This window comes from Phocoena phocoena, chromosome 19 (assembly GCF_963924675.1).
Source record: "Phocoena phocoena chromosome 19, mPhoPho1.1, whole genome shotgun sequence".
NCBI classification, from domain to species: domain Eukaryota; kingdom Metazoa; phylum Chordata; class Mammalia; order Artiodactyla; family Phocoenidae; genus Phocoena; species Phocoena phocoena.
The window spans coordinates 47,565,637-47,593,421 of record NC_089237.1 but is presented as its reverse complement, the minus strand read 5'-3'; the positions used below and the strand labels follow the sequence as shown (position 1 = coordinate 47,593,421).

At 38.2% G+C, this 27,785-nt stretch overlaps 1 protein-coding gene across 2 annotated transcripts in view; it reads right to left on the bottom strand.

Annotated features, from left to right (window-relative positions):
- PAFAH1B1 (platelet activating factor acetylhydrolase 1b regulatory subunit 1) overlaps window positions 1-19,400 on the bottom strand; it is a 76,592-nt gene extending 57,192 nt beyond the window's left edge. The window contains exon 1 of one of the 2 annotated variants that reach the window (XM_065896343.1): window positions 19,093-19,400. The gene's annotated coding sequence lies outside the window, so the exon portion shown is untranslated. Of the gene's footprint in view, window positions 1-18,268; window positions 18,926-19,092 lie in introns of those variants that run through there. The other variant, XM_065896345.1, reaches the window with a different exon arrangement.
- Window positions 19,401-27,785: the final 8,385 nt, after the last annotated feature.

Sequence of the window (27,785 nt, the reverse complement as noted above, 5' to 3'; positions counted from 1 at the left end):
TTCTCTTTCTCAAAATCCAAAGTAAATACATCCACCTGCAATTTATCCACAGCAGTAGTCTCATATATGAGTCTCAGGCAAAAAAAAAAAACCCTTACCTACTTACTGAAGTAAACATTTACAAAGATCTATATTAAGACCTCAGAGGAGGACACAGGGATCCTAATTTTCAGTACACTAATGCAACTGCAGTTAGGAAGGACTTTGTCTATAAATGCACCATTACATTATAACCAAGACACGGCTTACAAATTCAGGTTTAGAGTACTTTTTCCTTTAGTTAAGTAGTCAATTTAATTAACCAAGGAAAGTCAGCGACTCTCAACCTGGCTTAACCCAGCCTAATACTAAAGTGTGAGTCAAAGAATGTAAGGAAAAGCTATGTAGAACTCAGGTGAGGCCATTTATCTCCAGAAAGGGATAATGAGGCAGCATTCCACATACCGAAGTCTTCATTATGGATATATTTCACTTTCGGTGCATGCCTCTCACCCATATGTTTTGCAATTTTTCATTTCCCTTCAAGATTCAGCCTGGAGGGGACTTCCCTGGTGGCCCAGTGCGTGAGACTCCAGGCTCCCAATGCGGGGGGCCCGGGTTCAATCGCTGGTAGGGGAACTAGATCCCGCATAGCCATACCACAACTAAGAAATCCACATGTCTCAACTAAGGCCCAGGCGCAGCAAAAATAAATAAATAAATACTTTAAAAAAGATTCCGCCTGAAGGCAGCGCATCACCACCTCTGTGAAGCCCTCCTTAGCTAGCCTACTCCCTACTCTTCTTTAATCTCACTGTGTCATGTACATATAATCCTAGTAGCTACCACTTACGGAATGGCTTTATATGCTGGGCCCTTTTCCTGTAATGTTTAATTCTTACAACACCCAGCAAAAAAACTAATATACTTATTTAACAGTTGAGGAAACAAGTTCACTAAGGTTAAAGCATGTATTCAAGGTCAAACAGCTAAACAGTGGCAGGGCCAGGATGCAAACCCGATTTGTCTCTGACTTCCACACCAATGATTTCAAACAGTAGGAATGAGGACAGAGAGGAGGCCAAATAGGCAGGATTCTGTTTTTTATCTGTTTATATATTGGATTTCTGCATAAAAGCTCTTTGGAAAAGTTTCCACTGTTAAAATAAATTTGAAAAATCACTGATTCTACCCTGTGCTGCCTCCCACAATCTTTTTAACTATATACATGCTGTCTCTAGTACCAGACTGATCTCCTTGGGGCAAACACTGAACTGAATTTCTTTGCCTCTCTAGTGCCAGGTACAGTATCTAGCACCCAACAGATGTTTGTATGGAGTCAAGCTATGAAAGCAAAACTTTCCAAAGCAAATAACTATATTTCCATGGTTACAAGCAATTATAAAATAACTACACAGCAATTTATAGTTACTAAAATTCTTTCATATATTATCTTTTAAAAAAGAGAAACCAAATGAGCTTTAAAAAATGTTTTCCAGGGCTTCCCTGGTGGTACAGTGGTTGAGAGTCCGCCTGCCGATGCAGGGGACACAGGTTCATGCCCCGGTCCGGGAAGATCCCACATGCCGTGGAGCGGCTGGGCCCGTGAGCCATGGCCGCTGAGCCTGCGCGTCCGGAGCCTGTGCCCCGCAATGGGAGAGGCCACAACAGTGAGAGGCCCGCGTATTGCAAAAAAAAGAAACAAACAAAAAAAATGTTTTCCAAAAATGGCACATTTATTCAATATTCAAAGCTTTATTTTAATAAAATATCAATTATCTAACAACTGTCAAAACAGTATTGGCAAAAGACACTAAGCATGTTTCATTTTCTTGTTTTAATTGCCATACTGAAATACTATTAGAGTTAAACCATATAAAATTGCCAATAATGGCAATTACACAGGTTCAACCTAATGCTTATCAATGGTGCTTAAACACCATTAGCAAGCTCTCAGCAGCTAGCAAAAAGAGAACTTGCAGGATTTATTTACATAGTTTTGACAAAAAAATTAAGCAGAGTAACTCGCTCCTCTGTGATTTTATAGTTCTTTGTACATACATATATTTAACACTTCTCACACACACAGTAATTATCTGCCTTGATGTCTCCTCAACAACACTCCTCCAAAGCTGCAACCCTGACATATTCCTCATTATATCTCTACCAAATGGCATGGTAATTAACACACAGTAGGTACAGAGTGTTTCTAAATGTCTGCTACAGGAATCACAGTAAAACTGAGATAAAGATTTACCATGTTCGCAGAACTAAAGATGCACTATATCACTTTATTCTCAGCTTTCTTTTTTAAAATTCCCAAAAATCAAATTCTGAAACATGGGCAATAAAATACATTCAAAGTCCAGCTGCTTGGAGCTGGTTTCGATGTAATTATTTTCTTTTAAAAGATTTAACACTAATTAATATATGTCAGAGAAAGTATACCAATTTAAAAATCCTGTAGAAAATCAACTGTCTCAAACTTAATACTAAAACTTTAAAACTTAAAGGCCTTTTAACCTTCTACCATGCATATTACTCTTTTGGCTTTTGCTTACAAAGGCTACATTTTCAAGTGACAATTAGACAAACATAGCTACAGCCTGTATATCTTTTTTTTTAAATCAAAACTAAGTCACACACACACACAAATCCACTGCCTTAAAATTCAGAGGAAAAAAGCTTACTAATACTTCTAAGCATACAAACAATAACAGAAAACATACTGTTCTGTGTACCTTTTTTTTTTAAGTACAAGTTATGGTGAATATTAATGCAGATAGCCCAAAGGAATTATGACAATGCAGAAATCACTGCAATTCTTAAGCAAGGGAGCAATGTTCTAAAATTGATGTTTCATGGTGATTTTTTTGGAGATGTATAGGAGATATTAGAACAAGGGAAGGCTACAATTAGAAGATAAAAGAGGCCTGGACTAGGATGGAAGCAGTGAGAATGATTTGGGGAAAAAAGAGCTTTAGAGTCAAACGGCAATTATGCAAGAGTGTAATTTTTTTTTGACCTCGTCTACTACTTGCTCTTGGTCTTAAAGATGGCGTTCTCAAGGATATGATTTGGTCCTAACGGTGGATCCCCTGTTTACAACCAAAGCCACTGTCCAGGTGTTGTGCCAATCCAACTGGAAAACTTCCATTGTCTCTCAAATGAACTGATTTCTAGTTTACTACTATCCACACCAATACTTGACTCCAATGAAACAAATAATGAGAAATAACTACATTCTCAGTGTCAGTTATTCAATTTATTTACTGAGGATCTACCAAGTGCCAAGTATTCAAATCAAACAACACATATCTGTGTTCCGTGTAACTTAAGTGTCTCATCTATGGAAAACTACATGTGACCTAAAAGCACTGCTGATAGATAGTCCCTGTCCATAAGAAACTTACAATATGGTTGAAGATGTGAGCTATATATACATATCCTTTAATTCATTCATTGACTATTCTGCTAGGCTCTGTGATATAAGGTTTTACTATAAATAAAGGTGAATAAAATGGAATCCACCCCCCTAAGAGAATGTACAATCTAGAGTAAAATGGGAGAGTGGAGAAAGGAAAGGAGGTGATAAAGTATATAACATGAGCCCAGGACTGACTGAGTCAGCTTTATAAACTGAAAGGCTAAAGATGGAAATGACTGGCAGTTTTTTGAGGCAGGTTTTAGAGGAAGGGAAAATAATATGTTGAATATAACATGAATACAAAATAACCAAATGCAAAATTATTTTAAGCAGCTGAAAAATACAGTATTGCTAAAAAGTTGAGGCTACATATGGCAAACTGAGAAATACAAAGGGCAGTCATCAGTAAGAAAACAGAGTGGTATAAACACTGAATTCAAGAGATTCAGTAGTGAAGGTAACAACATAAAAAACTGAGTTCCAGTAGGGTTGAACAAAAAAATCTTACTTGGGGAATCGAGCACATGTAAAGAAAGAAGGGGCAGAGCCACATATTAGTATGTTTCTTGAGCGAAGAGACCATATCTATTATAAACATAAATAAAAACAATACCTCCTTACATTTAATCTATGCTAAAAACCACCAAGAGTCCATTTTCACAGGAATGGTCTGCTGAAGCAATTAATTTCCAGCAGCATGAAACAGAGTTGTGTACTGACCCCCTTTCTCTTTAAATCTATTTCTTAATGATTTTACCAGTTTTGTATACTCTGGAAGAATACTGCTCTTGTCCACCTTCAAACAAGACAGGAATGTAGCAGATTCTAAGAAGAATCTTAACCTTCAAGCAATCCCAGTTTTATTTGGGTAAAACTAAGTTTTCACAAAAGTATTTAAATCCTACAAATGAATGGTCTGTGTTTGATATATGGAACACCTGCACTTCAGGTACGTGTCAAGGAGCTTAATCTCAATAAATATCAACAACTGGATTGAGGGAAACTATATCCATTGGTCAGACACCAAAGGACAATCTACCCACTCATTCAGACTGACTCTCATGTGATGTGGTTGGTCTTCCCATATTGAGTGCTGTTAAATACTAGACATCCATCTATCTTAGAGATGTTGATGAGGGAAATGATAATTACACATAATCCTCTTTATGAGGACCCCTATGAGAAGTTATAGTCCGATAGTATCAAGTTAGTTACCTTTCTGAACTGTTTATTTTTATCTTACGGACTTTATGAAAAACGTCACCTCATAGAAAAGCTCAGAGTCAAATCTGTGCTCTCTGCCTGCAACAAGACCATTGTGATAGACCTTTGTGGCCTAGATTCTCATTCCATTTTGTCCTTACCCTTTGTTTTCGTTTCTTCTTTCTCTTTGTTTTTAATTTGTGGTATTTTCTAGTTTATACATCTTTATAAATTGCCTTAAATAGGTTACAAATCAAATACTTACAGAGACTAGGCAGGTAAAAGTGTGAATCAGCTAGAAATAAGGCAACAGTGGTAGAACTGGGTTTTTAAAATAAGTCGAATTAAAAACAAAAACACTGAGCAGACAAAACGCATTTTTGATCCAAATCCTCGACCATCCATTTGTAGCCTCTGAAAAAGGTACTTAATAAGTACAGTGCTGAAAGGTAGGATGGTTGAGAAGATTAAACCAGTTTCAACCCCTCTGCTTAAAATCTTTCTGGAACAAGGGTGTATGTAACAGCTAAAAGAACAGGTAAATATCCTGCATTCGCACAAAACTTCACAATTTACAAGCCATCTTCATATCCTTTTTTTTTTTTTTTTTTTTTTTTGGCGGCACGCGGACCTCTCACCGCTGTGGCCTCTCCCACCGCGGAGCACAGGCTCTGGAGGCGCAGGCCCCGCGGCCACAGCTTACGGACCCAGCCGCTCCGCAGCATGTGGGATCCTCCCAGACCGGGGCATGAACCCGCGTCCCCTGCATCGGCAGGCGGACTCCCAACCACCATGCCACCAGGGAAGCCCCTTCATATCCTTTTGATCTTCAACTTCACTATGTGGCAGCCCTCACAGCTATGTGCACAAAATGCAGAGATCACAAACTCAAAACAATGCAGGTAATATAAACCAGTGAAGCAGGAAAGGCTGTGATCTTTCCATACAAGACTCATTTTGTTTCCATATTAATCATGTTACAATATTCTTCACTTCCAGAGAAATATGCTATTCTACTTTTCTTGAATATTGCAGTTGTCTAGCTACACTTTCCCCCCATTTTTTATAAAAACATCAATAGAAAAGTATTTCTTCACTATAAACAACAGTGCAAGGGCAATAATAAACAGTAACAGGAAGTGGTAGGAACTTGTTTTCCTGGAGAGCTTATGCCCATCTAAAGGAGGGCAGCTGTGGGAGTTCCCTGGTGGAGCAGTAGTTAAGACTCCACACTCCCAATGCAGTGTTCACATGCCACAACTAAGGAGCCCTCCTACTGCAACTAAGACCCATCACAACCAAATAAATAAATTTTTTTAATAAATAAAAAACATAAGGGAGGGCAGCTGTGACTCAGCTTAGGCCAACTGTTGCCATGGGAAAATGTGGGCCCCACTGTTGCCAACGCTTCTAATTTTTCAGGATAATCCAAAAATAGAGACTTTACACAAAATACTTAACTCCAAAATATTGACTCAAAAAAATTTTAACGATACAAGGCCAAGCATTTACACTGAGTTTGTCCTACAGGCCGCCAGTGTGCAACTCCTGGCTCAATAATGAGTTAAACACAGGTTTTTGAACAGTTGAACAGACTGAGGAAAGTGGTACAAAATTTAGGAATTTATGGTCTAAAATCAATGTCAATATTATTCATTCTATTTATTCAATTCAAAGCATAAAAATTACTAAAGAACAAATATTTAATTAACCTTAAGATAAACTGTGCAATGAAAAAACAAAAAACAAATTTTATCATCTTATCTGCAGATACCTTTCCCATGTTCACTGCAGCACTGTCTGTAATAGTGAAAATCTGAAAACAATCTAAAGGCCTATTTCTGTACTGTAGGTATAAACTATAGTATGATTATATATAAGAAATTCTTTAACATAATAAACTAGATCTACATATACCAATACATCTAGAAAACATTTTTTAGGTGAAAAAAACAAGTTGTAGAATAGTATACAGTATAACATTCATGTAAACTCTAAGCATTATTGTACATTGTTTATGGATACATATATGTATAGTAAAAGTATAAAAACAGAACAAAAGAATATATGCAAACTTTAGGAGGAACTTTACCACTGGGAACAGGGAGGGAGGGGAGTAGGATTAGAAAGAGGATATCAACTCTAACTGTAATGCCATATTTCTTTAAAAAACAAAAACTCCACAAAAACTCTAAAGCAAATATGATAAAATGTTAACATCTGTTAATTCAGGTAGTAGTTACGTGGATATTTTGTTATATCACTGCAGGTACTTCTCCTGCATGGTTGACATATTCCATAACAAAAATAAACAAACTATAAATATGTTAAAAAAAATTTAGAAGAAAAAACAAAAGTACTTTCCTATGTATACGTCCCATGATAGGCCCTCTTAAAACAAGCTGAATATGTAGATGATATGAAAGCAATGAAGGAATAAATCCTACACTTTTGAGGTCCTACTGTGTAGAATTTTGGAGTCAAATAGTGGAAGTTCAAATATCAACTCGGCCACCTACAAACTGACCTTGGGCAATCTTCAAACTTCCTAAGCCTGTTCGCCCACATATAACTGGAGCTACCACCACCACCTACTCAAACAACTGTCGTGAAGCTTAACGAGATAATCAGTGTTAACGGCTTGTCTACCATTTTACTTCCCTCAGTAGAGTTCTAGAATAGTGAACATGTACAAAGAGAATAACTTCACTTTGAAGATGATACAGCACAGTACCTTTTGCACTTCTATATACATTATCAATGTAAAAAAAACACTGCTTTCCTAGTGTCCAAGGACAGAGAACGAATCAGTTTTGCCATCACAAGAAGGCAGAAGGTAAAGGCAGACTGCCCTATTACTATTACATCAATTTGTTTTAATCATCTTAACATCACCATAATAACAACCACCATTTTCTGAGTACTATGTGCAAGGTACTGTTCTAGGCTCTTTAAATACATTAACTCACTTGATATATCAGATAAAGTTTTATATAAGCTATAATAAGAAACAAAATAGTAGATACCTTAAGATTATGAATTCAAAGAAAATTTCTTTCAGGTAAAAAAAAAAAAAATTAGGGAAGGCTGCCTGGAAAAGGAGAACCTGGTATGCAGATGTGAAGGATACATAGGTCGGAAGATACACAGAGAAAAAGAGAAGGGAGGGAGTGGTAAAGAGTGAAAATGCCATAAGGAACAGAAAGTATCTTCATAAGGCTGAATCATAGGATACATGACAGGCAAGAAGAAAAAGAATAAGCAAGTGAGCTACGACACCAAAGAAAAGACCTTGAGTGTCCATTTAGGATTAAACAAACATCTATTAAATACCATGTTTCTAGTAAGGTACCCTTTGCATTTATTCATATACAAAGCTGATTAAATATAGTAAAAACCTGGCAATGGGTTTTTGGCAAGAAAGTGACTTGAGAACCGTGGTTCAGGAAAATTAATCTGGCACTTTATGTAATATCCCACACATAATTCCTCCTCTTAATCTCTACCATGGATGGCTAATGACGCCCAGTTTCTCAATTCCACCCAGACACCCAAGCCACAAATCTGAGATGTCTTCTAATACTTCCCTCTCCTCATCACAGACTACTCATTCACAATTCTACCTCCTAAGCCTTTCTCCAATCAACAACCTTCATTGTCACTGTCTTATTTCAAGCACTAATCATTCTTTCCTGAAAAAGCCTCCTAAGTGACCTTCAGACTCCCATCTGTATTCCTCACTGCCACCTACATAAACTACCTAAATACACCTGATCAAAATGCTCACCTTTGCTTAAAATTGTGTCTTCCAAATTGCCTACAAACCACACAGACTTTGTAAATTCTATCAATCTGGCTCATATGTACCTTTCCAGTCTCATATTCACATGTACCCTACAATGCCCTCTGCAAACTACTTTCCAGCACACACATAATAGTTTTTCATGCTTTTGTACCTGTATATGTTGCTCTTCCCTCTACCTCAAATGACATTCTCCCATGTCCACTCCAATTATTCATTCAAGATTCAGTTTAAATATCATCCCTCTCAACTGTCTTTAGTGGGGAGATTTGATGAGCCCTGCAATAGCGTAATTGACAGATATCATACGCTATGTACACCACTACAACCCAGGACCCAGATTTAAAATACTATATGAGGACACTGAATTTCCTATCCATTTAATAATTTCATTAAGAATCTAGAGAAAATTCAAATTCAAGAAAGTTCCAACTTCAACCAAGTTTTCCCCTTTTTATAAAACTGAATGGCAAGAAAAAATATTCTTAAAATTTGACAAATCTAGATTTGGGGAGTTAAGATTTATCAAAGGAATGAACAGGTGATGAATATTCTGCCTATCAAAGTTATTTACCATATATGAATAAACAATGAAAAATTAGATATAATAGAATTAACAAATTTTAACCTCTTTAATGATTCAGCAGTCACTTCAAATTTTTACAGCATTACTATGGTGCTATATTTTTATAATCACAAACCTTAATATAAAGTTATAATATAAATACATAAAAAAATCAATATTTAAGCTTTCTAGCTCTTTGGACGTGGGCTAAATGAGAGTTTTCCACATAATAGTGGATCTTTAAAGAGAAATTTCTCTCCACCTACTGAGAAAAACAGCAAAGGCCTATACATTAAGAGAAATTAAAAACTATCTCAGGCCATTATTTCTCATTTTTATGGAAGCATCATAACATACACCAAAGCCTCAAATATAACTAGCATAGAGGACATCTAAGATCCAAAGTACGTGAAATGAATACTGCTTTAAAAATGTTAGAGATAATATCTTATGGGGGAATCAACCTTGACTTTTTTCTTTCTTCTTCTATATTCAATCAATTACCTGGATCTGCCAAGTTTACCGCCTCAATATTTGTTGAATTATTCTCTGTCTACCCTTAACAGTACTACCACAGTTCACACCATCATCTCTCACATGGACAGGACCAATTTCAACAGGTCTTCTTAAACCTAGCCTTGGCCTATTAACATCTATCTTCTACTCAGCCCCAGAATCATCTATTTAAAATACAATCCGACCATATCTCTTCCTTACTTAAAAACAACCCTTCACTGGCTCCCTATTTTTTATTTAACAAATATTTAAATAGCACTTACTATATGTTAGTCACTGCTTTAAATGTTTTAGAAGTGTTCATTTACTCCTCACAACTACCTATGAGAATTTAAATAACGAGCTTTTATATTGTGTGTGTGTGTGTGTGTGTGTGTGTGTATGTGTGTAATGTAACACAGCTATGTAAGCAGCAGAGTTGAACACAGGTATCTGGGCTCCACAACTGGGGCCTTTATTCACTGCACTATGCTGCCTCCCTATTTCCTGAAGTCCACATGCTTCAACACAGTTTATAAGGTCTCTGATTAGTATCTGGTCCCTTCCCACATTTCAAGTCTTATTTCTAACCAAGCCCCACTTTGCTCAAACTCCAGTAACACTGAGCACCTTGTAATGCATGCCTTCCCTCTCCTCATTTTGTGACCTTTATGATTTTACTGCTGCTGTCCCCTGTCTGGAGTACTTTCTAGCACCTCAGCACAGTTCTTGTAACAGAGTGCACTGAACACACTCTGATGAAAGAATGAATTTTTAATGCGTCATAAGAAATAATAAACAAAAATGTTCTACTATTAATTACACTGGTAGACATATAAAACATGAAAACACCAAATATCTTAGAATTCAAGTCTCCAATACACCTAATAGTTTTCCTGTTAAAACACATACAAACAACAACCAAAAAATCTTCCCCCGACCTTCGTTCTCCTCAACTCTTTCTTGCTCCTTCCGAACACCCATATCTGCTCAACAGCCCAAAACAAAAAACACCTCAATTCTTCACCTTCCTCATTCCTTGTTTCTCTTACTTCCCATATCAAACTGGTTACTAATTTATACATACTCAATCCCTTTCAAATCCATTCTTTCAACCTGCACTGCCTCTTAAGTAGTCTCCACAAGTCTATCTACCTCCATCCACTCCACAGCTGCATCTTCCACAATGCTGACAGTTGGCTTTTTAAAAGGGAAATCTAATGATGTCACTTATCATAACTTAAAATCATCCGCTGGCACCTCAAGGGTAAAAACTGGTTTCAGTAAGCTTCTCAACTAGGAAGCTTACTGACAATGCAGATATCCCTGGTGCCCCCCACCACGGAATTTTTATTGCTTTTTATTGCATGAGTCTAAGATGAAGTCTGCAAACGAAGATGGTCCATGTGCCAACCCACTTCACAGGCCAGATCAGGGTAATGTCCTCACTCCTCTATACTCACCAATCACTCCAGCCATACTGAACTACAGCTACATGTAACTTCCCTCACTAACCAAGGTGTACTTATGAGACTAGGTACAAATTACTCCCCAAACAACATGACAAGATTTCTTCAAAAATGTTTAACCAACATCTTTGTGAAGACTTCCTTAAAAACTCTGGGCCCTCAGGACTTCCCTGGTGATCCAATGGGTAAGACTCCTCACTCCCAATGCAGAGGGCCGGGGCTCGATCCCTGGTTGGGGAACTAGATCTCACAGGCATGCTGCAACTAAGAAGTCCGCACAACGCAACTAAAGATCCTGCGTGCTGCAACTAAGACCTGGTGCAACCAAAATTAATAAATAAATATTTTAAAGAAAGAGAAAACTTTGGGCCCTCATCTCATCAAGTACATATTTTGATTACAGCACTATTATGCTACCTTTGCATGTTAAATATGTGTTCATAAATTTTAAGATCTTTGAGGGCAAGGGCTGACAATCATGTTTGTATCCCCAATTCTTAGAATATAATATATCTAAATAAATGTTTGCTGGAGAGAAAAACTGATGAAAATTTAAAAGAGAAACAAAAATATGTAATGGTACTGAATAAGTTATTTTTAAAGTAGAAGCCCAATGATATTTTCTGTACAAGTGATACAATGGAAGGGCAAGATATAAAAACAACTGAAAGAACTGTAATAACTGCAATTCTCAAGAATTACCTTGCACTCAAGTTATAAATTCTCCTTAGGGTAAAATAAATATCTTTCAGGACACAGATCTACCAGTTCTGTTTTTAAAATAAGAGTCCAATTGGTCAAAAATACCATCTTTTCTGCTGCAGTATTTACCAGCTTTTTGAGGGAAAGGGAAGAACAAGGAGGATTCAAATACTAGCACAGCACCAATGAATAAGATACCCTATTTGCTTTGCTTCTCAGATTACAGCAGTCTCCCTCCAAACAAGCCCCCAAATGTGGAGCTCTTCTCTAAAATCCCAACACTGAACTTTACTCTCAGAGTAATTTCTAGACGGATATATAATTCACTTAAACATAGCTCCTTCAAAGGCTTTCTCAGATCTTTATTCTCCAAACCACTGTTAAAATATTTTATATTTTTAAAAAGCTAGAAAAAATTGGGGGTTATTTAAATTAATAATATTTAAAATTCTAAACAAAATTTTCCTGATAGTTAAAATAAAGATGTAAATTGTTTTAATAAATGGGGAAGAGGAGGTGAATCCACCTTACAGAAGAATTCCAAATAACATATGTAAACAGACACTCCCCCCCCACACACTCCCACCGCCGACATGGAACTGGAGTCACTTCCAAAGGATAAAGTAAGAGAAAGGTAAAATAATAACTTTATAAGAAAACTGGCAAACACTACGTTAACCAAGTTGTGAAATATCATGTAGCCTCTGACATGATGTGATGACAAGTGCACTTCACCTCTGTGGTATTTTTTCCAAAAACCCATAACCCATCTAATCATGAAAAAACACCAGACAAACCCAGTGTGGAGGACATTTTACAGAATACCTGACCAGGACTCCTCAAGACTGTAAAAGTCACGAAAAACAAGGAAAGACTGAGAAACTATCACAGACCAGAGGAGAGTGAGGATAAAAGACAACCAAATGCAACGCGGTACCCTGGATTAAATCTGCAACAGAAAGAGGCCATTAATGGAAAAACAGTGAAATCCAAATAAAGTCTGGAGTTTAGCTAATAGTAAATACCAAGATTCACAAATGTAGCACAGAAATGTAAGATGTTAACAATGGAGGAAATTGGATGCAGGGTATACACAAGAACTCTCTGCACTATCTTTACAACTTGACTACAAATCTAAAACTATTCCAAACTAAAAAGGTTTCTTTAGAAAGAAAAACAGAAAAAAACTGTTTGGGATTATTTAAATTAATATTTAAAAGTACAAACAAAATTTTTCTTAAAATAAAGATATAGGGCTTCCCTGGTGGCGCAGTGGTTGAGAGTCCGCCTGCCGATTCAGGGGACGCGGGCTCGTGCCCCGGTCTGGGAGGATCCCGCGTGCCGCGGAGCGGCTGGGGCCGTGAGCCATGGCCGCTGAGCCTGTGCGTCCGGAGCCTGTGCTCCGCGGCGGGAGAGGCCACAACAGTGAGAGGCCCGCATACCACAAAAAAATAAAAATAAAGATATAAATGTACTCTGCAGTTTAAATAACATGCTTAAGAGCAATATAATTTTATATTAAACAAAGGAATTAGTCCATTTGGCATTGATTTACATAGCACTTCTTGCCCTACTAAGAAACTCTGAAGTCATCTCTGGTTTCAGATACACATAATGGATAAAGGGGAAAGAATCCCTAATACTAATTCTTAAGAAATACATTTAAAACTATAAGAGCTATATTAATGTATTAATAACTGCTTATTTATGATTAAATTGTATGTTAATTCTCTTCCTTAAAAAAAGTCTCTAACAATAAAAAATATCTACTGAAGGGTTTACAGGCCTTTTATCCAATAATAGCAACCACCCTATGAGTTACATACTGTCAATGTTATCCATTTATAGATTAGGAAACTGAGGCTTATTGCTCAAGGCTCATAGCTGATAAATTGTTGAGTTAGGATTATAATCTAAAATATTCATTTTTGGTTTTAGTCAACAGCTTTATTTAATTTTCTCTGATAATGTTAAATGTATAGCTTTTTCCCACCCTTAAAAAATAAGTTAACCAATAATAATAATAATAATCAATACAATTGACTTTTTTTTTTTTTTTGGCCACATCACATGGCTTGCTGGATCTTAGTTCCCCCACCAGGGATGGAACCCAGGTCGGTCCCCGGTAGTGAAAGCGCAGAGTCCTAACCACTGGACCGCCAATGAATCTCCAATACAATTGACTCTTTTATCTTCACTTTCCCTTCTTCTGCAGTCAGCATATTTTTGATAAAATAAAAACAACTATGGAAGGGAAGATGAAAAGATAAAATATATGCCTTACACATACAAAATACTAAAATCATATCCTTTTATTCTTTGCCGCAGATTAAAAGTGAATTTAATCCACAACATGCAAATCCTTAATAACATAAGCTTTCAATTAAATTCCTTAAAAATTTCCCAAATTCTTAATTTCACTGTTATCAAAAGACAGTCTCTCAGAAAATTTCTTAACAGCCTCAGTTAACTGTCAGTAATTCTTGTCAGCACATAAGCGCTCAAGGACCAGCTAATCAAAATGCAAAGAACAGAAACGCAAATGTAATTTATCCAGCTGGGTTAATTCATTTCTTATAGGTGAGAGTTTTGTGGCCCTGAAACAACTATGTCATAAGTATGACCCTGTTCCTGGGACAACATAAAATCTCTATAAAGGAAGTATGAACACTTTTCCCTCCTTCACCTTAATTCCAGAGAGATCACTGGAAGTTAGCCACTACAAAGAACTATAGGATATCTCATTTCCTTTCACATAACCCCATATTCAATCAAATGCAAAAAGTATTTATTTACTTATTAATACCACTTGTATGTATTTAAATAGATTTAATATTGATTTACTGATATTATTACTACTACTTGTATGTATGCAGCAAGTACTTATTTACTTATTAATATTACTATAAAGCAGTATTAGGCATTTTCTGCAAGTCCCTATTCAAATGCCTTATGCAAGCAAAATAGTTACAATATAAGACCATGTTAATAAATGCGAATTTAAATGATGCAGGCAATAAATGCCACCAGTTTTCACCATTTTAGAAAAGAAATTAACAAACATAAAAATAGTTATGAAAAGAGTCCATTCTGTCAAAAGAAAAAGGAATGTTTGTTTGATCATGCAAGGCAATACCCAAGTGATTCACTGACTACAATATTTACCTCATTCTAGCTACTAACCCAACATGTGACCTTGGGAAAAGAAATTCTCTGAATTTTAGTTCTCTCATCCATAAAAAATACTATTCTATCTCAAAAAGTAGCTGACAGAACAAATGCCATGTTCAATATATTTACAAAGTTCTAAGAAAAGGTTTAACAACAATGTTAGATGACAGTAACTTTAGAGGATACTTTTCCAGAAGTATCCTTGACAAATCCACAAATCAATCCTAAATAGGTAAGTTTCAACTAAAAGCCACCAACTTTTAAAGAGAAAACAATAAATCAAAATAATAAGCCCTTATGATACCTGCATCCAATGACTATAAAGCATTTCACCAATATCAATTAAAATTTGTAACTGCTGTGGCAAGGTTAAAAATTATACACACAGCAGAAGTTAAACTAAGGTTCCACTTAAATGACTAGCCAACATGCCATATCAAACCAGCAACAAAGCTAAAAGAATTCAAAAAGCCTTCACTGCAGTTACCTGTTACGCTTATGTAATATAGCATCTTTCTTCATGAAATACAGATTTCTCAAAACATTTGGACTTCAGCAACTAAGATTCACTCTACAGCTAAGCATCTTCAGGAGAATAGGTTTACTTTTTCTTTTCAGAAGTCCCTATATCATCAGTTTTTCTGTTTGTTTGTTTAGTTTTATTTTAAATAGAGCAACTTTTAAAGTTAAAAAAAGTTGTATAGTAAAAGTGGCAAAGAATTCCCACTTTAACTATTTCTCTCTCTCTAAAGTGCATAAAAACAGATTACCCATCATAATGAAATATTTTCACAACAGAAACTTACAACCAAGTAAAAAAATCTCTTTTAGGACCACAGCGGACATGACAGGCGTGGTTTAAAACCAACTGAGCCTCAAGTCCCTTTGGCAAAAGAGTGCATGACTCACTGCTTTAGAACTCAATGGGAAGAATTGGAAAATTCACTCTGATTGCCCTAAGATTTTGTTTTGGATTTGTTTTTTAAGATATCTCCACGTCCTAATGCTGACAACTGCCACAGTTTCTATGGCTTACCTATTGAGATTAAGATGACAAATTCTGGATAATATGAACCACAGGTAAACAAAAAGTAAGGTCCTATTTTTTCTTGGACACCGAAAATATGAGCCATAAGGTAAAGTCATATATACAGTATTATTTATTGCATAAGAGGGAGCAACACTTACACTGAAAAAACATAGACAATGAAACATGGGTATTCTAACTGGAAAACCAAAAATTATCAGATAGTTATTTTTCCCTTCCAGAAAACATCTCTAAATCTTTTATATACCAGAGTAATTGTATCTGGAAAAAAAGATACCAAGTAAGTCTACTAAAAAATTAACCCATCCCAATCTCATTATAAGTTTTATAAGTATAGAATTAAGAATTTTAAAAACTGCTCTCCAAATTAAGCAAAAGATTCTGCCACATGTACCAGAAACACACACAGATACACATTTGTAAGTAAAAGCTCTCTTACTTAAGTCAAATTATTTTAAACTCCTAATCAACTAATAATCTACTGAAAAATCTCAGCTCTTAGTATGCTTTTATAGCTAGAAATACTAGGGGTGGGGATATGTTAGACACATAACAGTGAATTATCATACTAACCTCATTCCTCACCACATGAACCCTTCTACTTTCTAATCACATTAAAAATAACAAAAATGTAAAAATATATCATACACTGACAAAGTCATAAGGCCCATCAAAATCACATTTACAACATGAATTTGACATTCTTCTGAGAACATCTATTCACATGAATGCTTGATACAAGACATTAAAATGACCTACCCTCTCTTACGGTAGTACCTTACTGAAAGGTCTCTTCCAAAGGACAACACAAGAGAAAGGGTCTGTATAAAGAGCATTTAACACAAATTATCTTATCCTTTCTTACTCACTTTGATGTTCATTATTTTGAAATCACAGATTTACTGTTTTAATGCAAACTAAAGTTAAAGAAAACATCTGCAATGTTCTGATTAGATTTTTGCAATATTCCTACTACTATTTTTTGCCAAATATTTCTGGCATTAGTTAATCTACACTTAACTAAAACAATAAAAAACATTAAGAAGTGTGTATATTTATGTGTGTGTGTATGTATACGTACAGATACATAGAGACAATAAGTATTTGCTTTAGAGCAGGGACATTGCTTTTTACCCCAATCATTCAATACCCACCTTGCAAAAAAGGTGGAAACTAAAAACACGAGATTTTAAGATTTACTACAGAGAAACGCCTTTGTTGTAGTACCAATTAGCATCAAATAACCTTACAAAACATAAGCAAGAGAAAAATGCTATGAAAGGGCAATCTAGCATTTCACAGCTTCTGCTCTCTTACTCCACCCAGTCTCCTCGGCTCAATGGCTGTTCACAGCAACCACAAATATTAGCCCATTTTTAAAAAAGGTGTGGGAGAGGCACCGAAACAGGGCTAACTCCATCAAAATCAAGATATACAGAAATATTCTGTGAAAAATTAAGTTCCATTCTGATTTATAAAAATAACAGCTTTGTTTCATTTAGGAGATCCTCCCCTTGTGAACAATCCAAACAATGATCATTTATAATAGAACATGAAAGAATAAATCACCCTAAACACAGATTACTCTTCTGCTTTAATAAAAACTGCAATTTGCAACTGCCAATTATTTTGCAAAACTGTGTCCTGAAAGATACCCATGAGAGATTAAAAGCTAGCTAATGCCTTAGACCCAAATCAGAATTTTTTAAGTAACAGCTTTTAATATATTCAACATTATATCACTACCGACATATCCAACCAGGAAATTTTCCCGATTAAAAGACTGGACCCTGCAGCAATCAAGCTTGCTGCAGAAAAAAAGAAAAAAAAAAAAATTTCAAGCAAATACTACTGTGGCAAAAGGGGAGGGATGACATTACTGGTATGAAAGGCCCAAGCACTGTCTCCTCCGCCCTAGCCTCAAAATGAAATTCACACAAAACGATCCCACCTCCGAACAAAAATAGAATAACCAAAAATGGCACAAATTTTTTGTTTAGCCTTTAAAACGTTATAAATCTCAAGGACTGTGTGTTAAAGTAAAGGTCGGAACATCGGTAATATCTTTATTCTCTCCCGACTGCCTCTTAAGGGGGAGGGGGGGACCTTGGCATGACATCGCCCATTGAGAACGAAACCACAAATCTGGTTCTTCGCTTCCAAAGCACAATTTCCTAACCAAAGGATTGATATAAATTGGACCCAAACCCCAGCCCCAAAAGAAAATCTCCTGCCCTGCTCCCAAGGAGTTTCTTGCTAAGTCACCGAAGAAAGGCAGAATCACAAATACAGCCAAGGCACCTTTCTGTCTTGTCTCACGATATTGAAAACCTCCTCCTCCTCTCCACTCTTCTGTCTAGAGAGAGAGAGTGAAAATTTGCCCACCACCTCAAAGGCATTTTCTCACCTGGGAGGCTACGGAAGGCACTGCGTTTCCTAAATGAGTGGGGAGATTAGATTAGAAAGAGAATGGCTGAGGGCCTCGAAGCTCAGTGCTATAACGTCAAAAGGCAACTCCCGTTGAAGGAGCCGACGGCAGAAAAGAAAATCCTGCCTGATTTGGTGGGTGGGTGCTGCGGATGGTTCGGTGGGTCGGGCCGCTCCTCCTCAGTGGGTGCAGAGGCTGGACCACTGCACAGGGGGACCAGGGAAGGGCTGGACCATCATTCTCAGGTCAACCCCATCTTAAGGACAGGTGGGGGACAGAACGCCTGAAGGCCTGTGAGTGCCGAGGCGGCTTGGGGCTGAGCCCGGTCCCTGAGCGCCAGCCGCGGGTGGGGTGGGGACTGCGGAGCTCGCCTTCCGCGGCGGGGGAGGAGGGCCGAACCCTTTCCCCAAGATCAGAGAGAGACCTGCTCTCCACGCCCTTCCTACCCAAGAATACTTTTCTTGCTAAGTCACCAAGGGAGGAGGGCGATCCCTTCCCAGGGAGGGCCGCGGGTGGAGCCGCGGCGGCCCTGGCAGCCCCCGAACCCGAGCCAGGGAGGAGGGGAGCGAGGGCAGCGCCCTCCCCGGCCTGTCCCCCCTCCTCCCGTGTCTCTCACTCAACGGCCGTCGCGGCCGCCATTTTGAGAGCGAGAAGAGAAGAAGAAGGAGGCGGCGGCAGGGGGAGGGGAGTATGGGAGGGAGGGGACCGGCGCAGCCACATCGTCAGGCCGCCGGGCCCGGCCCGCAGCCGCCGGAGCGCGGTGGAGAAGACAGAGGGGAGGGCGCAGACCCTTGCCGCCTTACCGGAGCGCTGCACCGCCGCCTCCGCAGGGCCTCTTCCGTCCTTCACTCCCATCCACCGGCGGGGGAGGGGGAGAGGGAGAGGGAAGGGAGGAAGGAGGGAGGGAGGGAAGGAGGGAGGGGGAGGATGGCGCGCTGGGCCCTGTCCCGGGGAGGGGGAGGGGAGGGGAGCGGGCGGGCTCCTCAGCCGTTCCGGGGCTCGAGCCGAAGCCTGGCGCTCGCGGTTTCTCCGGCTCGCACCCGAGCGCTCCCCTCCTTCTCCTTCTCGCTCCCTGGACCCCGGCGTCGCTGCTCGTTCGCTCGCTATCTCGGCCGCCGGACTCCGCCGCCGCCCCGCCGCTCCAGCTCCGTCTGTCACAGGAGCTGCCCCAACGCCCTGACGTCACCGCGCCGCCGCCGCCGCCGCCCCAGACCCGCGGGGAAGAGGGAGGGGAGGGAAAGGGAGGGGTCCCGGAGCGGAGGAGGGACTGCGGCGCATGCGCCGGCCTGGGCCGGGCCCTGAGCCGCGCTGCCTTTCGCTTTAGGCGGCGGGTTGCCGGTGCGGCTTGGCTGTACCTAGGGGTAGACGGATGAGTTTGCGCGCGAGGCGCTTCTTCTCGCCCTCAGCACGCCTCTGTAACCTGGAAAAAGGCTCTCGGCTCCCTTTTTCTAGACCCTCGTCTGACTGCTGCGGCCCCTCACGAACTCGGACTCTCTTCACGTCCCCGCCCTGGTCTTGGCCACGAACGGCGCTCTCCCCTCTTCCCCCCGGCCAACAGAAGAGACCAGCTGGCCCCGGTGGATTCCGGGCCCCGATAGGCTTCAGAAAGCGGAGCCCGGACCAGGATGTCGCCCCTTCTACCTCCGGCCTTTGGGTTTTATTTCCCAGGGGCCGGGGGCGGGGGGGAGGAGAGGGGAGAAGGTTGGCTTGGCTTGGGGAGAAGAGCTGTTGAGGTTGAAAGGCTGATGGAATGCCTAATTATCTTCATTTTTATTATAGATTTCTAATTGGGAGGATTCGCTTTTAGATGTGATTCAGCTATTCTTTTCCTTAGTCACACACACGCACGCACACACACATCTGCGACTCTGGAAGTCTCGAAACTGATGCCCAAAGAAAGACCTGGAACTTTATCCCTACAAGGCTTGAGCGCGCGCGCGCGCGCGTGTGTGTTTGCTAATTTATGGGTTGAAATACTGAGGACAGGTCTTGGGGATTTGTAGTCAGTGTTTTGCACACAGACATTTGATTTAAAAGCGGCCAGGTTTGAGGTTCTGAATTATCCAATGTGGAATATCCTTTTAGTAAGAGTTGTTTAGTGTGTTTATCTCATCACTAATTTGTATTGTCCAAGGAAACTCTTTTCCTAAAACATAGGTTTAGGCTTGTGTTTATTGATTTTATTGCTTTCCTTTATTTAGGTAAATACATACACTGCTTTTGAGAAGCAGCTGGGTTAATGAGAGAGAGAACTTGGGTATGTGTAACTGTGACCTTGGGTAAATTACTTTTTCTGGCCCCAGTTTCTCTATAAAATAGACCTAATAAGTAACTTGTAAGGCTTTTGTGAGAATTAGGAGATGCTGCATGTGTACAGTATATGGTAATTCATGGTTACCATATACTGGTAACTCACAGGTAACTCATGTAGCAATTACTGTTACTTAATACCAAAAGAAGTTTCCTTTTATCAAGAAAGATTGTATCTCTAACCCTGCGGGTGTTCAAGAAGAATATGAGTGAATTGCCTGGAGGGGTTGGGTTCTCTCCTTTATGAAGGCAGGGAAGGAAATCAGAAGGTCTCTGGAATGTTTCTTCCAGGTTTACAGTTCTGTGATTCTCTAGCTGGGTAAGGACAGCAAGAGAGGAACAGAAGTTTGGTCTGTGCCACGTCCATAACAGTCAATAAACATGGAATAAATTAACATCCCCTGTTCTAAGAGTTGGTTCATTTTTACCTTTTAAAATATTATTGCCTGACATCACACTATTAAGATTTAATCAGCTGAGTATATCAGTTCTTCTTTCTTAAATCAATGTTCTAAAAGCCAAAAAAATTGCCCAGAAATCAGAATCACATTAATAAACACTGATTTAATACAAACAGCACTAACCCCCCTAAACCTTGAGCTCATAGACTCAGGTATTCAGAATACTTTAAAATGTGTATTAGGTAATTATGAATTAAACTGAGATCACGTTTTATTTCTATAGCAATCCTTCAAAAAACAACGGACTCCCTTGGGAGGAATGCATAAAAGCTTTCTCCCTGGATTATAATTTTTCTGAAAAGAAATAAAACTGTGTTACGTGCTTAACTTGATATGGAGCGATGTGTTCTAGTTCTGTGCACTTTCTTTTCAATTGCTAAAATGATAGATGCATCTTAATAAACACTTGTCTATTGAGAATGGAGAATTAGGACATCTATGCTATTAATCATAATTCATAAGGACTTATACAGAACCTACTACATCCATCCAGGAAACATTTAATAACGAATATTTTGGGTGATGTTTCTTGAAAAAAAGTAAGTATAAACATCGATTTTACTTAACACAATCTTACAATCTCCCCATTCATTTGAATTGCAAATCTTTATTTTTCCAGCAGACATTTTCAAAATGGAAACATTTGTTTCAGTTGCTGCAGTAAAATTAGTGTTAGTTTAAACAATTCTGCAAATAAGCTGACTGGAAGAAGCACTCTAAAAATATTGCTATTGGGGAGTGGACAAAATATCTTCTAAAAGTAGCTCCAAAGCAAAAATCTGTTAACAATGAGCACAAATGTTAACACATTATTCTGAGAATGAAACTGTCCTCTGTTTGTAGGCAAACATACATCACTGTATGTGTGTACCTGATAGAAAGCAATTAGCAAATGGTGAGAAGATAGCTTTCAGGCATACAAGTTATGTGTATCAATGTCCCATTTGAAAGAAAACCATGAACCAACTGGCAAGACTCACTCTAGGAGATTTTGGCTAAATAATTTGTGTACCTGCATTTCCCCAAAGCATGGACATGTCAGTGAGGGCAAGTCCAACTAAACCAGTCATTCTTCATCTCAGCATCATGACATCCTCATGTGTCATGAACATCGGGAGGCCATAGAAATAAATGACAGACTATTAAAGGAGGTGAAACTCACAGCCTGGACATAGAAGAAATATTTAGAAGCAGCACCTGGTAATCTGAAACCTTAAAAAAAAATACATATATATATATATATACACACACACATAGAAAATAATTTTTTAAAGTGCTAACATAAAGAAACAATACAAAAGGATGTATCAGATTCATTCTAGATGTCACCTCAGTAGACCAGGCAAAGGGTAAAACAAGCTTTCTTCCCCTTTATGCCTGTTTGTACGCCCAGTAAAGTAAAAGATTAATTCTCACCTAGAGGACTCAAAGCTTTATGAAGGAGGTGATTTAAAGCAAACTTTTTAAAAACGACTACAGGGCTTCCCTGGTGGTGCAGTGGTTGCGAGTCTGCTTGCCAATGCAGGGGACACAGGTTCGTGCCCCGGTCCAGGAAGATCCCATGTGCCGCGGAGCGGCTATGCCCGTGAGCCATGGCCGCTGAGCCTGCGCGTCCGGAGCCTGCGCTCCGCAACGGGAGAGGCCACAACAGTGAGAGGCCCACGTACCGAAAAAAAAAAAAAAAAAAAAAAAAAAAAACGGCTAGAGTTTTCATTCATTCATTCAACAAATATTTAATTGAGTATCTTCTATGTACCAGACCCTGTGCTGAGTGCTCAGTATACACAATGAATAAAACAAACAATCCCTGAGCTCATAGAGTTTATATTCTGGTGAAAGACAGAAAAAAGGTGACAAAGCTATGAAGGCAATAAACAGTTTTGATGGAGAAAAATAGGAAGGACCACATGAGTCAGTGTGGTAGAAGAAGACATTTCTGAGGAATGAGTGACATTTAAGCTGAGACTTGAGTAGCCAAGAGATTCTAGATTAAGGAACAAGTGCAAAGACCCTGAGGCAGGAAAATGATTGCTGTGTCCTAGGAAATTAAAGTCCAGGCAGGTGTAATGAAATGATGGTGAGAAAGGAGGTCTCTTGACTGCACTGGTCCAGGGGACACCCTTCACATTTTATTCCCTGAATAGCTCAGAGAAGAAAGAAGAAGAGAAGATCAGAGAGACAGTTTGGAATCAGATAGTACAGGACCTTGAGACCATAGTAGGGAGTTTGGATTTCATTTTAGTAGCTGTGGATAAAGGTAAGGACCAAAAAAAGAGCACATTTTGACTATGTCTTTTGATCTTAAGGACTTTAAACAGATAATTATGCTATTATCTTACCTTTTTAATGTGTAAAATTTCAAATATATAAAAGACAGAGTGATATAATGAACACTCATATACCCATCACCAGGTTTGACAATTATAAACTTATGGCTAATCTTGTTTCATTTATATTCTCACTCATTTCCCCCTTCTTATTTTGAAGCACTTCTAAATATCACACTATTTCATTCATTAACAGTTTAGTATCTCTAAAAGAAAAAAAAAGCCTTTTCTAAAAAACATAATCACAATACCATTACTACACCTAAAAGAATAACAATAATTCCTTAGGATATTTTGACCCTGCCCTTTGATTTTTGCCTCACCAAAGACATGGCGTGATCAGAAGTTCTGGAGAAATTGGATAAACAGTGCAGTTAAGCAAGCTTGGACAACAGAACTATCCTGGGTTATTTGAGATCTCCCCACTATTTTCTCATGAATAAGTCTAAAAATTAATATAAACAATTGGTTTTTTATCCAATTAAAATGAACATTACTGGTAGAAATGAGTTGCCTAGCATATAAGCAGCAATGGCTAAAACTGCACACAGTGAAATTTGACCGAGGAAAATTGCATGTGGTGAAAATCATGGCCATGAAAGGATTCTCACAGCAATAGAAAAAATAAAAGAGAGACTGAAAGAAAAACCCTGATAAGTACATCAAACTTCCTTTGTAAAAGTATTAGAGGAAAGAACGTTTCCCCAGTGAAAATAATTTCATTAAAATAAAAATGAAAATAGAAAACTTGGAAATGGTTTTACTCTGCAAAATAGAGAATTGATCAAATAATTGATTTGACTAGAGTCTGTTCTAATAAACACATTTGCCTTAAAAATTCACTGAAGTTGGTATAATTATGATTACAACACTAGGATTCACAAATGCTGAGGTAACATGTCCTTATACATTTACCTATATCAATATATTTTTTTTTAAAATTTTGTGGTGACCACATTTTAAAAAGTTAAAAGAGATGAAATTAATTTCTATCTTTTCTTTGTACTCTTTGAAATCCAGTGTGTATTTTACATTTACAGCGTATCTCAATCCACACTAACCCTATTTCTAGTAGCCCATGTGGCTAGTGGCTATCCTACTGGACAGTACAGGTCTAGAAGAAAGGTGATCCAAGTGGAAAGAGTGGTTTAAGCAAAGGCGTAACATTGTAAGTGTGGAAGGCAAGTTCTGGAAACAAGTAGTGATTCCAGGGTAGATGAAAAGGAGTGTATATGTATGTGAGAGAAGGATGTGGGGAGAGTGAAGGGTTGGAGAGGGAAGAAGGGAGAAATGTACGGGCTCTAAGACTGGAAAGATAACCTGGACTGGAAGGTTTTGAGTATCTTGATCACTAGTCTGTCCTGTTTGCTAAAGGGCTGCTTATATTTGTCTTTGTGCAAGACCATAAACCATCTTCCAAAGAGAACTTTTCTGACTCTCTTCAGTAGTGTCCTCTTTCCCCCTCCCAGTTGCTGTTTCTACTGTCCCTTCTTCCCCTATTGACTGTTCAGAGAAAGGAAGGACTGAATTCCAGGTCTCCAAATGATGGTCCAGGAAAAACCACTAATGCTAGGTTACATCAAGACATAACTTAAATCATGGCTTTTTTACTTTCTTTTTTTCCAAAGCCTTTTTTTTTCAGACAATATACTGTACAGAATGCCCATGTGCATATAAACAAACAAACACAGAACTTCCCTGTTTGAAACAGAGTTTGGGGCACAAACTGACACCCCCTCTGCCATACTATCCCAGCATCTCACTGTGCATCTTTGACAGCATTCAGAACTCACAACAGATTCATTTCTTCATTTAAAAAAAAATTAGTACACTAACTCTTTCCTTCTTTAAAGGTGGATAGATTATGGCTGCATATCTAAAATTTTCTATTTCTTCCTGGACTACAGTGCACAGTACTTAGATAAACAAAATAATATTCTTTTTTCTACAATCACTTTTGATACATGTATATATAAAAGTATGTAAAATTTTGTTCCAAACTTCTTCCTTATAAAATCGGGGTTCGTTTTAAACACCTATGCATCTTCTAGGACTGCAAACATTTTAGTGGGAGCACTCTGACAGGTGAGATAGGAAATTAATATAGGACAGAAGGCCCGTTTGGCCCACAAATTACCACCTGCTTATTTTAGAGAATGCCTTTTCCGTCTCACTAGATATATGTTTGTTTCCTTATTTCATTTATTTATGACTCATGCTATAGCAAAAATTTTGGAAAATTCAGAAACCATGAAAAGAAAATGAAAAGTCTCAAGTAATCCCATAATTCAGATATAACCACAGTGAAAAACATCACATGTACCTTTCATTTTTTTTGCAGATATTGTCAATATTTTTCACAAAATCAAGATCTTAGTTTAAATGAAGTTTTGAATCTTAATAGTTTTTAGTTGAAGGTTAAAAATCAACAATTTCCCATGTCATTAAGTAGTCTTCAGAAACACAATTTTCAATGGTTGCTGAATAGCCTATTGTTTTAGTGTTTATCCCAAGGCCATGCTCCGCATTTTGGTTGGAACAATACTTTTTTTTTTAAGTTTTATTATATTTTTTATCTTGAGATAACTGTAGATTGACATATAATTGTAAGAAATAATAGAGAGATCCCTTACACCATTACCCCCTACTCCAATGGTAACATCTTGCAAAACTATAGTACAATATCACAACTAGGATATTGACATTGATATATTTCCATCAATGGGAGGATCCTCCACGTTGCTCTTTTTTACCCACAGCTACTTCCCTTAACTGTCAATTTAAGAATGTTATATAAATGGAATCAAGTAGTATATAATCCAGTCCTTTTGAGATTGGGGTTTTTTCTAACTCAGAATAATTCTCTGGAGATTGATCTAAATTGTTGTATGTATTCAATAATTCATTCCTTTTTATTTCTGAGTACTACTCCATGGTATGGAGGTAACATAGTTGAACTATTCACCTGTCAAAGGGCATCTGGTTGTTTCCAGTTTGGTGTGATTACTAATTAAGCTGCTATGAACATTTGTGTCTATGTATTCCTGTGAACATGTTTTCATTTCTCTTAATTTTCATTGTTTTCATTTCGCTAGGATAACTGCCCAGGAGTGCAATTGCTGTATCACATGGTAGTTGCATGTTTAGTTTCCAAAAAAACTGCCAGACTGTTTTCCAGAGTGGCTCTACTATTTTATATTCCTACTAGCAATGTATGAGCAATCCATTTTTCCAAATCCTTGCCAGCATTTGGTGTTGTCACTAGTTTTTATTTTAGCCATTTTTATAAGTTTTTTTCTTTAATTAATTAATTTATTTTTGGCTGTGTTGGGTCTTCATTTGTGTGCGAGGGCTTTCTCTAGTTGTGGCGAGCAGGGGCCACTCTTCATCGCGGTGCGCGGGCCTCTCACTGCTGTGGCCTCTCCCGTTGTGGAGCACAGGCTCCGGACGTGCAGGCTCAGCGGCCGTGGCTCACAGGCCCAGCCGTTCCGTGGCATGTGGGATCTTCCCAGACCGGGGCTCGAACCCGTGTCCCCTGCATCGGCAGGCGGACTCTCAACCCCTGCGCCACCAGGGAAGCCCATTTTTATTAGTTTTTGTGATATCTCATTGTGGTTATAATTTTCAATTACCTAATGGCTAATGATGTTGAACATCTTTTCATGTGCTCATTTGCCATCTGTATATCCTTTTTAGTAAAATGGTTCCTTGTGTCTTTTGCCTACTTTCTAATTGGTTTGGTTTTTATTGTTGAGTGTTAAGATTTCTTCCTGTATTCTAGAGACTAGTCCTTTGTTGGACATGTGGTTTGCAAATATTTTCTCACAGTCCATAGCTTATATTTTCATGCTCTTAACAGGATCTTTCACAGAAAAAAAAGTTTTCAATTCTGATGAAGTTCAATTTATCAATGTTCCTTTTAAAAACTGAGCATTTGGTGTCAAATCCAAGACCTCTGCTTACCCCTAGATCTCAAAGATTTTCCCCTGGTTTTTTCTTTTCTGAAATTTTTCTTTTTACATTTTACATTTTTACATTTTTCTTTTCTGAAGTTTTACATTTAAATCTGTGATCCATTTCAAGTTAATTTTTGTGTGAGACTTAGGTTGAGAATTTTTTTTTTTTTGACTATGGATGTCCAATTTCTCCAGTACCATTTATTGAAAAGTTCATTTTTCTTCCACTGAATTGTTTTTTACACCTTTGTCAGTAATCAGTTGGGCATATTTGTGTGAGTCTATTTCTGGGTTCTTTATTCTATCCCATTGATCTATGTGTCTATCTCTTCACCAATCCATCAACAGTATACAGTCTTGATTACTGCAGTTATATGATAAAACACAGCATTGAGAAGAGTGATTCCTCCTACTTGATTCTACTTTTTCAAGATTGTGTTAG